This window comes from Glycine soja, chromosome 2, assembly GCF_004193775.1.
Source record: "Glycine soja cultivar W05 chromosome 2, ASM419377v2, whole genome shotgun sequence".
NCBI lineage: Eukaryota > Viridiplantae > Streptophyta > Magnoliopsida > Fabales > Fabaceae > Glycine > Glycine soja.
Window position 1 is genome coordinate 31,529,745 of NC_041003.1, and position 11,315 is coordinate 31,541,059.

Consider the following 11,315-nt stretch of genomic DNA (forward strand, 5'->3'; position numbering starts at 1 on the left):
TTAATAGTGAATGGATTATAAAATCCACATGATTTTCATTGAGACAACAAAAAAAATAAAGTATAAAAATTATATTGTGTTTAATATTTTTTTCTTTTTTTTCAAATCAAATAACATAAAAAATTTATTTTACTTTATTATTTCTCTTCTATTTGTTTTAAACCAAACAAATTCATATTTTTGTTATATTTATTATATCCTTTAAAAAATTATATTTCTTATATATTTCTTTCTTCTTTATTCCTTTCCTACCAATTTATTTTCCTCTTATTTATTTTCTCTTTACCAAACATAGTATAAGATTACTTGGTATAGAGTATGGGGTACAAAAATATAATCACATCTCAAAAAGAAAAATTATAAGTACAGGAAAAATTGTGTCTCGATAATATAATAACTAGCTAGCATTTTACGAGAAGCATTACACATGTATAATTTATTAATATTTATTATTAGAATAAATAAAAACACTTTGATAATTAATACTCCCTTCAATCCTTTTTACAAAACTCAAATTAGAAGTAATAGTCTATTTTACAAGATCCAGTCCAATCCATAATACCTTTTGCATTAATAAGCTTTTCACATCTACAAGAAAATGACATATGCCTACGGAGGCTTTTGCCTACTCACATAAATTAGTGTAGGTAAAAGTCAAAAAATACTTATACCTACAGTTGTTTGTCATAGGTAAAATTCAAAAATATGTACTTACTATTATTTGGTGTAGATAAAAGTCAAAATAACTTCTACTTACAAATGCTTAGTGTTGGTAAAATTTCAAAAAACTTATACCTACAATTACTTGGTGTTGGTAAAATCCTATAAAACTTGTACCTACAGTCCATTGGTACCACTACAAGAAAAATAACCTATGCTTACGAACACTTTTTTCCTACAGACATGAATTAGTGTAGGTAAATCTCAAAAATACTTTTACCTACAACTGACTAATATAGGTAAAACTCAACCGCTTGTATCAATCATTATTTGATGTAGACAAAAGCACAATATAGGCAAAAAAAATCGCGAAAGACATTTAAATGATTTGATAATATTAATATTTGTTTGATTAAATAAATAGAAAGAGAGAAGCTTTTAAAAAAATGAAGATAAAAATAAAATAGTGAGAAAATATATAGATTTCTAAATTATTTAATACGAAATATTCAAAATATAAAATAAAAGTTTCTTGCCCGTAGAACAATTCTATTTAATTCAAATAAGATTACATTTAATAGAAGATACACACCATTTAAACAAAAACAAAAATTTATAGATGGACAATTAGAAACTAAGGAAGCTATAGCTAGCTAAGCTACTACATATTAATAAAGAACAAAACACTACAAGAAAAGGAAATAATTAAAAAAGGTAGATAAAGAAAAAAGTGAGGTGAATGTTTCAAATTATGTGCGGTTCCAGGCTTGCAAACCAATCCTCCAGAAAGGAATTGTTGAGAAAAAGTAATGGGTTTCCTTCAAAGCCAACCAAATAAATAAAAGTTTCTTGTCCGTACAGCAAAAATAGTGGTTTCTCTCTCTCGTTGGAGTTGCAGAAATTTTTTTCCTCCTCTTCACACATTTTCTCAACTCTCTTCAACCCTTCTCGTTCACACTTTCAGGTCTCTCTCTCGTAACTCTTTATTTTGATATATTTTATTCTCCATTAAATATGAATGCTATGATTCTCTTCTCATTGCTTCAATCGCGCATTCTTATTTTCCAATATCCCTATTCTCGTTCGATTTAACCATTTCTGCTGTTCGTGCTTCCAATGATTGAGTAAATCTATGATTCTTTGTTCATTCATTTCAATTGTGTTCTTCTTTGTTGTAATAAGTGTTTTTGTTGTGAATTTGGAAGCGATTTTTGCGTGACATAACTTGCGTCTTCTACTATTCTCTTTCAGATCTCATTCACTATTCCTCTTTGATTTTTTTTCTTACTCAGCCTATTTAATGATATTCTTTACAAATAGATTAGTGGACCATTCTGATTACTCTTTCAAATTGCTCTTGTAAGTCAATGACAAACAACAGAGCACATGTTCATTAATACAAAATGAGCAATAAATGAGGGAGCAATTGGAGGAGCTTACAAGCACTACTACAAAAAGCAGTTTTAACATCGGCTTATTAACATCGGTTTTGTACAAAACCGATGTTAAGTTAAATGCGGTGGCATATTTGTAAATAAAGTATCATTCTTAACATCGGTTTTCCAAAAAATCGATGTTAATGCATACACGTTAACATCAGTTTTATAAAAACCGATGTTAACTAATGATGTTAACATCGGTTTTTAAAAAACCGATGTTAACGTATAATATGTTAACATCGGTTTTCCAAAAAACCAATGTTAATGCATACACGTTAACATCAGTTTTATAAAAACCGATGTTAACTAATGATGTTAACATCGGTTTTTAAAAAATCGATGTTAACGTATGATATGTTAACATCGGTTTTTCAAAAAACCGATGTTAATGCATACACGTTAACATCGGTTTTTGAAAAACTGATGTTAACGTATCATACGTTAACATCAGTTTTCCAAAAAACCGATGTTAATATAATTTTTTTTTAATTATTTATATATTTTTAAAAAAATCATATATTGCGTTATTAATTATATTTTAATTAAAAAAAATATAATAATTAAGAAACAATTATAAATTCAAAAGGTAAACATTTAAAAATTAAACTACATTTTTAAAATGAATTTCGTAATTTTAATTTTATTATTATTTAATCAACAAAATTTGACCAGACTTTGTCATATTTTTTATCATTTGACTAAGCAAAGTTTTTTCTTCACTGCTTAAATGACCAATATACAAATGGAGGTGAAATTTAATATTTTGGTTATTACCAAATGCATTGTGTTAAGAGTAAATAGTGGATGCTACTAAAAAAAAGAGTAAATAGTGTATGTTAATAATTTAATTTTTTACACTAATATTTAATAATAAATTATTATGTACAATTTTTTTTCTCATGTTAGATATCCTAAAAATTGTAGTAATAATAAATTTTAACTAATGAATGATATAAAAAAATTAAATGGTTTCTTTATAGAAATTAAAATCTTGCGTAACTTTTTTTTTGTTAAAGATCGGTCTACCGCAAATGTCCAAATGTAGTATGTGACTACTACCCAAGTAAGTGTAGGGTCGGATTGATTAATTTTTTTTATTCTTAAAAATTAAACATAAAAATATATAATAACTATTCAACCAAGAAAAGACAAAAAAAATAATTGTTTAGTCAGATCTCTTTGACCGATAAAATAATTTATTTCAATGGACATATTTTAGAATAAATATAAAATCATTGTTATTTATAAAAAAATTCTAAAAATTAATTTAAGATATGATTCTTGCATAATACCTAATACATGCCGTTAAAAAGATACATATTTTAAAAAATGTGATTATATCCCATGAAAATTAATCAACATTATAATGATTTGCTCAAAAAGATCCAAATTTTTAAAATTATATTGAGCTTTATAGAGTCAAAAATTTTAATTATGATGATTATTTAAAATAGAAAAAATTTACAATTTATTATATAAAAAATAATTGTTAATAATTAAAATGCACTATGCCTTGTATTTAAGGATTTTTTTAAAAATAATCTTATATTTTTAGGAACAAATGAGGAAGTATACCATAAAGAATAAAAAAATTATTGATAAATACCTAATATGCTAACAATACCTACTGAGAGAGAAAGAAAAGTAAAAAAATAAAGTATAAATGTTATAGGTAATGAAATTTGAGATATGAAGAGATAAATAAGAGATATTGATTAGATATATAAAAAAAAAACATAAGTATCCATGTATTCCTGATTTTTTTTAATTTTTATTTGAAAACTTTGATTATAGAAAAATAAATCAAATATTAAGTTGTATATCGATAAATTGTTGGTCCAAATAGTAGTGAGTTAAAGTAAGATTTTGGATTTGGATCTTGTAGATGAAAAAAACATTGTTGGTCCAAATTTCTTTGACTTTATTATGAAATCTGATTTTTTTTAGAAGTCGTTGGGCCGGTGACTTTTTAGTTTTCTTTTTTTTAATATGTTTGAAATAGAGGTCGTAAAATATGTAGGGATTTCTTTCATTTTTGAAATAAGTATTATTAAAATAAAAATTTATTTAATTTATTTAATATGATTATTTTAATATTAAGGATAAAATATTTATTTCGGTTTGTCATGACATTAATGTAAATAAGGATCCTTTTATTATTAAGATTACATTAACTTTCGGTTTGTCCAATTACAGACCAATAATTCAGCATTGCCCACTATCACAGTTCATAGCTATTTTTTCTACTTGGCTTCGGAGAGCATTCCACTAACTGAGAATTTTTTGGTACACAAAGCTACGATATTCGTTCCTTCTTCTAATTTCAACCATAAAAAGAGAATTTTTATCATTATTTTTATAATTCTTTCTTTTATCAGAAAAAAATTATGGTTAATTCAAATTTCAATCAAACAATAATTAAGTCTAATTAATAATTATTTCTATTAAAAATTAAACTCGAATAATACTCAAATATTTTCATCTTGACTTTAATATATTAATTACTTAATTACAAAGAAAAAAAAAACTAGAAACATTATAATAAAATTATTTTCGACAAACTTTCGCATTAATTAAGAGTTACCAAGCTGGGAAGGTGATGCTGCATAGGACCAAACCAACGTTACAAGAGGACCCAATCAAACAACAGTTTCGTTTTTTTTTTAAAATTTGATATCACCATAATTTAATTATCATTTTAAGATATTCTTATAAATTTTAATTCTTTGGATGATTATAGGATTATTTTTCAATAAAAATTTAATCACATTTAAAATTTTGTATCCCTTGTATTCTATCAATCAAATCAGTTTTTTTTTAATCATAATTCATAAACTCAGCGTGTGTGTTGCATTGGCTTTTTTCCCACTTTTTACGCACCAAAACGAAAGAAAAAGAAAAAGTGAGGTCACTCACTTAATACTCTAGCGAGTTGGCTACAACCAGCTAAGCCGGTGAACCGGTAAACTCTTTCAAAGTTCAAAGGGTCCTCACCGCCGTACACACTATATAAGTTATTTCTTGACATCCCAGAGGCGTTTCAGTTCATTCGTTCAGATTTTCCACTCCCTCTTTCGCCACTCAGAGACAAAGATGAAAGAGAGAAGAAAGTGAAACGCAGTATAGCCTTGCCGTTTTTGAAAAGAACGCTAAACGAAGAAGCAAAACGCAGTAGAAAAATCATCGAAGGTATGGCCCTGACTGTCACTGCCTCTTAGTTTATTATTTTTTTGTTTCATTTCAATTTTTCACCGCCACGAAATTGGATCTGATTCAGTGATTCTCAAATTCTTCAAGTTCTCTCACTCGTAAGAGAAACATTCAAACAATTCACTTTTTTCACGTTTTTTTGGCAATGAAAGCGAAAACGAGAAGCACACTTTCTCATAAACCTGGTTAAGCTGATGGTTTGAAAGTTGTTTTAATTTGCTTCCAAAAGGAACCAAGAAGCATGAACAATTGCTTTTTGATTTGGGTGTTTCGTTTTTTTTTTAATGAGATAGTTTGTTTTTAGAGGATGAAGGAAACTAGGGGATGGTTGCAAGTAAAAGAGTTTTATGAAACTGTGGGTACGGCAAGAATTTTTTGTTACCAATTTTAATAATAGTTGACACACTATAATAGTAAAAGAAAATGTTTCTGCCCATTTCTATATATATATTTTTTTTGTCATATATGTGATCCTGACTAAATATTTTGGTTCTACCCTAGCTTTAATTTTTTCAAATATGCTGAACTATTGGAGGAAAAATGAAGTTAATAAACTCTTGCTACAAAGTTAAAAAAGTATTCATATATATATATATATATATATATATATATATATATATATATATATATATAAATGTTGTAAACCAATACCATATGGCAGCTCTTCCTGGAAAAAAAAAGTTTCTAATCAGTTAAATTTAAGAATGAAAGCAGTCACGAGCTTGTTTGAATATAGATATATAAGATTAGCAATAATTACAAGAAAGGAAAGGAATATAATGAGTAGGTTCATTGCATGTCATCTTCATATATATATATAGTTTATGACTTCTATTTTTTATTAAGTAAAATAATAATAAAAATAGTCTAATAATAAATGCATTGAAAAAACAATACCTTGTATCATACGGATATATATTATTATTTGACGTTTATATTATTGAATGAAATTTTACATGAATTCTAATTAATACAGATTATTTTTTAATATTTATATTTAAAATAAAAATGTCAAAAAGTATATCTGAACAGTTTTCAATTTTTTTATTTAATTTAATAGAATGTTGATTTAATGACACGAGGATGTAGTAGTACTAGTTACGTTTCTACTAAAGTCGTAATATTACCAAAACCAGACCAACACACTTTTCTCATATCTTATTATTTTATTAATTTTCTGAGATTCATCTTATAACTTAATAGTATTCTGAATTCCTACTACTACCCTTTTGTTATTTATGTTCCGATCGAGTGTACTACTATTATTGGATGAGTTTGGTTATATGAATAATGAAAATTGTGTCACACGGAGACAGAGCAGAGCAGTTTATATTTTCAATAAGGTTTAACTCGTTATAAAAAATTTGATTAAAAGAATGCTTTAAAAAAATATATAGGTTTTTAACACTTCTCGTTATAATTAAATTAAACTCATGTCATGTCATTTTCTAATGAGACATGCAATAACATGACTTGACTCATATGTAGTAAATATTTTATCTGGACTAATTTAGTACTTACGATCGAATACCCTTCTTTATTAGAGAGTTGCTGAGAATAGTTGTAGATAGTAATTAAGACACAAGTCTCTGATTCAATGACAGGGAACTAGTGGATGGCACAACGTTTGAAGCCATAAAGAAAGTGGGGGACCCTGTGACTGGGCCTGCCCACAGTGCAGTTCTGTGATCTTCTGAGAGGTAATAGAAGTTGTGTGTGTGTGTGTGTGTGTGTGTGTATATATATATATATATATATCCGAAAAGAGAAAGAAGTAAGACAGTTTTTTTATATAATTTAGAATAAATTGTTCTCGTATCTTCTGAGCGCTTGTTATACTTAATCTTACTCTTTTTTTTATCATACACAAAATTGTCTTATGTAGGTGTTCATTCAGTTATTTCTTTGATTCTTGCTTTCATTTTGGATCGTGCTGCTCATCATCACAGGTACAAATGTTTGTTACCAATGAATATTTTTATTACGTGTTCACTGCCATTAATGACAATTGATATATGTTATACAAATTGTGTTCATGATGAGTGAACCTTAGATTCCCGTTTGAGATTGGATACAATGATTCTTGTGGACAGTTTGCATTAATCATTGTATTCAATCTTGAATTGTCCGTTTGGACAATTTGGGGAGACTGATATTTTTATGGTAGATTCATGTGTTAAGGTTAAAATTATTTTGTTTAATTTGATGAAATTTTGGTAATGCATTTCTAGTTGTTCTCTGAGTGCATACTTGATTATCGGGAAATTAATTTCACCGATTTCATGTCGTGTACTTGGAGACCAATGCGAAATGCTGCCAAAATTTTGTCAAATTTAACAAAATAGAATTAACCATGATGTATGAAGCTACCATAAAAGACGGTCTTCCCGAATGGGATAGGGACACACCTTTAATAAAAAAGTGAGATTTTCATGCATCGAATAACTTTGAGAGTATGACCGAGTTATTACTTAGATGGATCGAAGTTGGATGAATGAAAGTCGCATCAGCCCATAATAACTTTGAGAGTATGACCGAGTTATTTCTTTGGACGAGCAGGCGTCACAGGGATCATTCGTCCCCCATGGATGTCAGGATATCCTGACTGCTGCCATTGGACGACCAGAACACCCTGGCCGTGTTCGTGCTGTTGGAGCCGGTGTCACCATAAAGCAATACTTTGGATCGACTTCACGAACGTCTCGTAGTTCTTCCTCCATGCCTCCTGAAGACCTAGAACAGCTTACCCAACAAATTAGAGACCAACTGGAGGAGTCAATCACAGAAAAAGTGACTCGAAAGATGAAATCCTTTAGCCAAATGCAGTCCCAGTTTCAGTCTCAGATGCAATCACAGGGACTTGCACTACCTCCAGAGCCAGAGGTTGGTCCCTCAGGTCCTCGTGTCAGCACAAAGGAGAGTTGCGTTGCACCCTCAGGGAATGATCCAGGGACGGGTGACTCAAACAAATGCGGGCTATATATTGAAGAAAATCCTTCCCGCCTGGTTGCCCTAGGAAGACTTTATGTGGAATCCACAACATTTCACAACATCCCTTTGTTGCATGGCCAAGTCAAGGTTGGTGTTGAGGAGATTAAAGATGCAGAGACTCTCATTCCTGTACCCATTGACGAGGTTACCTTAGTGGGGCAGGCACTTAACACATTCCTTGCTTGGCCAACACATCTTGTGAAGCGTTTATTAGAACATGTATTTTACTCTGATTATATGTTTATTTTTTTTCAATTAATTTATTCACTGTAATCAAAACTTGCTAATTAACTATGTTTTATCAACAGGCAGCTGTGTCTCCAGCAAAACCTCCAAAAATCCCAGATGAAGAGGTCGATGATCCCCTGTACCTGATGACATTGACCATCCCACAACTGTTTTTGAAGCCGCTCCAGGTTATGTGGGATGCTACCGTATTCGGGGTGTTTAATCAAAACTTCCCGTTGTATATAAAGCACGAAGATCTCTCTGAAATTGCACACGATGGTCAATGTCTCAGCATATCTGTTATACAGTTGTGGATTCTGTAAGTCATTTTAGATTACTATTAATTACCAAAGTAATTGTTTTAAATTCATACATAATTAACTTTGACTTAACAACACAGCCATCTGACTGAGACAAGTGTGCGAGCGGGGAATTCTGATGTGTATGGATTCCTCGAGCCACAGTCCATTCAGAGATCTGGGCAATCACAATTTGAATCCGAAAGTTACATCAAGAGTTGGATACAGAGTTCAAAACGAGATGTTTACCTTGGAGCCTACCTGAATGGGTAAGTCAAACACAATAATTGAATTTAAATAATCTATACTACTACAATAACCCATATTCGTCTCTACTGCCGCGGATATTGGAAAATGGTCGTCATTCTGCCTAAGGAAAACCTAGTTGTCTGGTTTTGTTCTTTACATAACAGGCCAGACAACTACCTTAAGGGAATAATTAACAGGTCAGTATTGTTTTCAATACATTTTCATTGGCATAACTCAGCAACATCAATAGTTTAATGTTCCTCATATTCAACACTAGTGCTTTGAAAGGACTTGATGATACTCCACAACCGAAATCCAAGGCTGCTGCTAGGTGGATTGTTATTAAGGTACGTGATTTAAATAAAAGTTCTACTTATATATATTTTATGTGTGTGTACACTAATTGTAGTTAACGTTTAATTAATATCCAAATTTCATTATGTATTTAGTGTAATAGACAAAAAGGAATCACTGAATGTGGCTACTACGTGATGCGCTGGATGTCCACGATAATCTTAGGATCTTTCAGGAATAATTGGGAGATGGTAATTGTTTATTACAAACAAATTTGGTTTTTTTATAATTATTATTACATTATTAATTTATTTTTTTATTTGATCATGCAGTATTTTAATGAAGTTAGACCATTGGAAGCAGAGAGATTCAAGGCACTTCGCATACAGTGGGCACATTATTATCTAAAAGTTAGAAATCAAACATAGGATGTTAGGCAACTATGTAACTTTAGGTTAATTAATTAGTTTACGTACTTTGCATTACATTTTTTATAATTGTTGTTTCATCTTAACATTGAACAACCTTTGTTGATAGCTAGTTTTTTGCTAAAATCTATTTGAAAATAGAATGCAAATGATATATGTTGTGTGCTGTTTGGTCTGATTTTAAATTTACAGGTTAAATTTTGGTTTTTTTGTAAAAACAGAGACATTATTTAAAAAAAAATCCTGAAAATAACATCGGTTTTTTATTAAAACCGATGTTAATGTGGGTTAACATCGACTTTTTATAAAAAACGGATGTTAACTGTCAATAGCAACACATTCGTTAACATCGGTTTTTTGAAAAAACCGATGTTAAAATTCAATAGTAACACATTCGTTAACATCGGTTTTTTGAAAAAACCGATGTTAAAATTCAATAGTAACACATCCGTTAACATCGGTGTTTTATAAAAACCGATGTTAACCCACGTTAACATCGGTCTTTTTAAAAAACCGATGTTAACTGTCAATAATAACACATTCGTTAACATTGGTTTTTTTAAAAAACCGATGTTAACTGTCAACAATAACACATTTGTTAATATCGGTTTTTTTAAAAAACTGATGTTAACTTTCAACATTAATATACATTTTCTGGGTGTAATTCATATTAGCAACATCGGTTATTTATATAACCGATGTTGGTAATTTTACGTTAACATTGGTTTTTCAAAAACCGATGTTAATGATAATACTATCAACGTCGGTACTTTCAACATCGGTTCAAAAACCGATGTTGAAAGTCATAAATAACCGATGTAGAAAGCATATTTTCTAATAGTGAAGATCAGAATTCTTCAAATCTTTTGTTGCTAGACACAATGTGTAACATCCCAATTTTCGTAAACTAGATTAAAAAAAGATTGTTATTTATAAATAAATAGAGTTTTAAAAAAATGATGAGATTTTATAAATAAATAAATAAGGAGATATAATTATTAATTAAAATAATGATTTGAGAGAAAATAAAAAAGGTATTTTATTTATTTGTTTGATAGAGAATAAAATAAAGTTTGTTTTATAAAATAATAAATAATAAATAAATAAATAGAGTAAATAATAGGTCATAAATGCCCCTAGTTATAAATAGCAACATGTTAGGTCAGTTTTCAGACTGACTCCTCATTCTCCTCTGCCTCACAATTTCGTTTCTTCTCTATTCTCCCAAAACCCTCTCTTTTTCCCGCAGGTCACCTAATCTATTTCAGAAAAACAACGATCTCGGACTTAGTCACCATTGGATCGTCGTGAAATTTGAGCACTACGTTCGCAGCTCAATTCCAAGAATTCTCACCGTTGGGAATTTTGATATCGTGTTTGAGCTGAGAGAAATATCTTTTGCATTTTAGCCTTTTCCTTTCCCGTAGTAACCCAAAACAGTCTCAGTAAAATTATGATCCCGGTTTCGTTATCCGTTGGATTTTCATGAAATTTGGATATGTTGTTTTAAATTCAAT

General features: G+C 29.4%; 1 long non-coding RNA gene across 1 annotated transcript; it reads left to right on the forward strand.

Moving 5' to 3' along the window:
• Positions 1-9,580: 9,580 nt before the first annotated feature.
• LOC114371449 lies at positions 9,581-9,950 on the forward strand. Its single transcript, XR_003658049.1, has 2 exons — positions 9,581-9,621; positions 9,703-9,950. It is a non-coding gene; the product is annotated as an uncharacterized LOC114371449 (long non-coding RNA).
• The last annotated feature ends 1,365 nt before the right edge of the window (positions 9,951-11,315 follow it).